The sequence below is a fragment of the Solanum tuberosum genome, unplaced genomic scaffold, assembly GCF_000226075.1.
Source record: "Solanum tuberosum cultivar DM 1-3 516 R44 unplaced genomic scaffold, SolTub_3.0 scf00171, whole genome shotgun sequence".
NCBI classification, from domain to species: Eukaryota; Viridiplantae; Streptophyta; class Magnoliopsida; order Solanales; family Solanaceae; genus Solanum; species Solanum tuberosum.
In genome coordinates, this window is record NW_006239097.1 from 600,398 (window position 1) to 604,393 (window position 3,996).

Here is a 3,996-nt window from a genome sequence, read left to right on the forward strand (position 1 = left end):
TAAATAATTAGTTGATTCATATATATCGTTATAAATTTCAGTTTTTATTTATAGGAAAAAGAATTGGGACGCACTCCCATTGAACCAGAGGTTTTCAAGAAGACTCATGTCAGGAAGAAAGAAAATGAGTCGGATCAGGATGTGTGGGTGGAGGAAAGGGTCGAACGAACTTTTGTAAGTTATTTAATATGAATAATATATATTAATAGTAAATATATTTATGATATGTATATATATTGATGTCAATTTTTATATTTAATATGCAGAATGACCTTTATCAGTACGTCGCTGAGAATCTAGATAGTTCGGTCCAATTGACACCTGAACTGTCCACCCAGATTTGGAAAGAAAAAGTGGTAGGGGGGACACACAAGGGTAGATGTTATGGTCTAGGCTCTTGAAATGATGTTAGACGACTCCAGTCAGGCTTAGAAGGTATTGGATCGTCACGTCAAGCTGAGGCACTTGACGGTGTTCAGATTGCTGCTATGTCGGATCAAATAGCTAAACTTACAGCGGCACTAGCAGAATCGGAGCGGAGAAGAGTAGCTGAATAAGAAAGCATGAGTGAGACCGTTCAGCAAATCAAAGAACAAATGATGAACCTCGCTCGTCGACCTACTACTTCGGCTCCCGATGACACCGACGACGAGAGTGATGAAAATGATTATGTAGATCTCACTCCCTAGTTTAGATCTCTAGACATTTATGAATATGTAGATCTCATTCCCTGGTTTAGATCTCTGGACATTTATGAACTTTTTTAAATTTTGAAATGAATTTTGAAAGACTTTATAAGTCTTTAATTTATGATTTAGATACTTTTGAATGTTATTTTATGTTTTGTTTAGATTGTTTATAATTGTTTGTGTTTGATTGGGCTAAATAGTGTAGAATTGAATCCAATTGCATTTGCAGGTGGGTAGCAAAACTACCAGCAGTTGCTGTCAAAAATATTGCAAAAAAAGCGACGGACAGCGTGGTTTAGTCCAACGCTTTTCTAGGTTTTTATTTTTTTTAAAACCCAGAAAAGCAACGGACAGCGTGGTTTTGTCCATCGCTTTTTTGGGTTTCAATTTTTTTTAAAACCCAGAAAAGCGACGAATAGCGTGGTTTAGTCCGTCGCTTTTCTGGAATTTTAAAAAAAAAAAATTCCAGAAAAGCGATGGACTGCGTCGCCTTTAAGAAATAAAGAAAAATTAAAATTAAAATAAAGCGATGGAGTCCATCGCTTTTGTTAAAAAAAAAAAAAAAAAAAAAAAGTAAAAAGGCGACGTTGTCCATCGCTTTTTAGTGACGCAGTCCGTCACTTTTTTAAAAGAGTCGGGTTAAAAAGCGATGGAGGTGACTGCGTCACTTTTTCTTAGATTTTGACCAAAAAAGCGACGCAGTCCATCGCTTTTGGCCGTCGTTTTTTGATAATTTTTTAGTAGTGTAATAAGAACTCTCTCTTTTGACTAACTTTTATCCAATCTATATTTTCTTGTATGCACCAAACCAAATGAAAACACCACTATTTATAGTTGATAAAGTCTTCCTAGCAATGAATAGGAAGATAATGAGGTAGTAAATAGTGAAAGATAAAATGGCCTAGGAGCAGTGGCGGAGCCAGAATTTTCAATAAGGGGGTTCAAAATTTGTAGAAATAGACACACGAAATAGCCAAAAGGGGTTTGACATCTACTATATATACATAAAAAATTATTTCAACCATATATAATTAAATAATATAATTTTCTACCCGATGGGGTTCGACGAACCCCCTTAGTACAAGGTGGCTCCGCCCCTACCTAGGAATTACATATGTTACAAGGTATAATGGAGGAATAAAGAATGAGATAATGGAGAAATAGTATGGAGAAGTAATGGCCAAGATGCCACTACCGATGCTGCAAGAAAAGGGTCATTACATCAGCACTTACTCCAAATGGTGTAATGCTCCAAATAAATGTCCAACGGTTAAGACAAAAGAATTATCACCAACCGACAACTTACAGCAAAGACAACACCTTGACTCCACAATTTTAAACAAATTAATATACAAAAATATTAATATTAAAATGCTGACCAACACAAAGAAGATTTGGAGCACCTCTATTGGTATAAAGAAGGATACAATTTATGTATTTACATTGACCGATAGTGTTATTTAACCAAAGGGTGTGGTATGTATTTACATTGACCAATAGTGTTATTTAACCAAAGGGTGTGGCCTAATGGTTAATGAAGTTGGTAGATACCTTGGAGACCAAGGGTCAAATTCCAAGATGGAAAAAGCTAGGTGATCTCTTCCAATCTGCCTATGCCTTGGTGTGCTAAGTTATCCGGTGCCTGTGTAAGTGGGAGGTAGCAGGTATCCCTGGAATAGTCAAGTGGGAGCAAGCTAGTTCAAAATTATTGTTTTAGAAAAAAAGAAACTAATATTATTATCAAGGTAAATGGATACTTGTAAGAAGGTTAATCTACGTAGCAGGTATCCCTGGAATAGATATGCTAGCTCTGTTTGTCCCTGTAGTTTAGCGGGCTGAATTTTATTCAGGCCGCAATATGTCAGGGCCTCTAGGCCCTACTAAATAATATTGAAATTCTTTGGTGTTCAAGCCATCAAACTGATTATTTGACCTTTTTTCTATTGAAGTTTTTGATCATTTCTCTAGAGTATTTCCACTTAGTTCTGTAGGCTTGTTTAATTTGCACTTTGACGCTGCTCAAAGTCACACTTCGTATTTCTGATTATCTTTTTGCCTTTAAAAGACCTTGAAAGGTTTATCTGGAATAGATGTAGCTCATAAGTTATGAGTCATAACCTAAAAGACGTTCTGTTGCTGAACTCGAATCTGCTTGTTCTCTCTTTTGCCACTTTTGCTTTCTGTGCCATAAGTAGGTATTGGACTTCTCCATGACATGTTTTTTCATCAGTCTCGACTCCTTTGTGTATCCCACTTTGCAATAATTTAACAAGTTACCACCATATTTAAGAGGTTTTGTTCAAATTCATATAACTTCATGTATTGATCAGGAACAATCAAATGTCAGTTTAGAGTTTTAGAAAGGTAAACAATTAATAAGCTAACAATTTTTTTAATTAATTAGAACAATGAAAGAAATTAGTATAACTAGTGAAAACTAGAAGTACGAAAATGCTACTTATCATGGAATCACGATCATGCTGAGTTATGAATTTTTATATTGTATGAAATTAATATACAATGATAAATGTATTTACAGTCAGATATATAGTTATTTATGTATTTCTTAATACATATACGACACCTAGGCTACTGGTTTCTATGAATACATACATTATATATAGTAAGATTACTACATTCAATATGTGATGTGTTGTTGGGATATACTATTAACCATATGGTTGAGTTATAGTATTGATTTTAATCCTTTTATAAAGACTTTTACGTTTTATGTAAATTGTTACAATAAATTTTTTGTTGAATAGATCATTGTGTTTATATGTGTGTCCATTGCTTTATATAGTAGACGATTTTTTGGGGTATGGAGTTGCTTAACTCATACGCAGAAGATTAAAATTGTCGGTTCTTATAAGTCATAAATTAAATGTTCACAATCAAAGATGAAATTGGACAGACATCTTGATGATTGTAACACAAGATTAAAAGTAATTCAATCTTAATTATGGGAATGGTAAAATTCCAACTTCTTGTGTTAGTACATTTTGCATGTATTGAACGGACCAAATTGAGATATGCATTTAGGTTCTGGATTTCAATAAATAATATCTCTAGTCCATTACATGAGCTTATACTCTTAATCTTGATGTAGTTATTATGATCTATGTAGTTTGCTTTTATTATTTTTCATCTATTAAAAGGTGAGACTCTATGATGAGTCAAAAAATTCCTAATGGATTGGATAATAACCAATTACATTCGTGAATTAATAATTAGCTGATAAAACCATATCTCGGATATGAGAAAGAAGACACCCCTTTATGGTTGCTTATAAGTAGTCACATGAAAA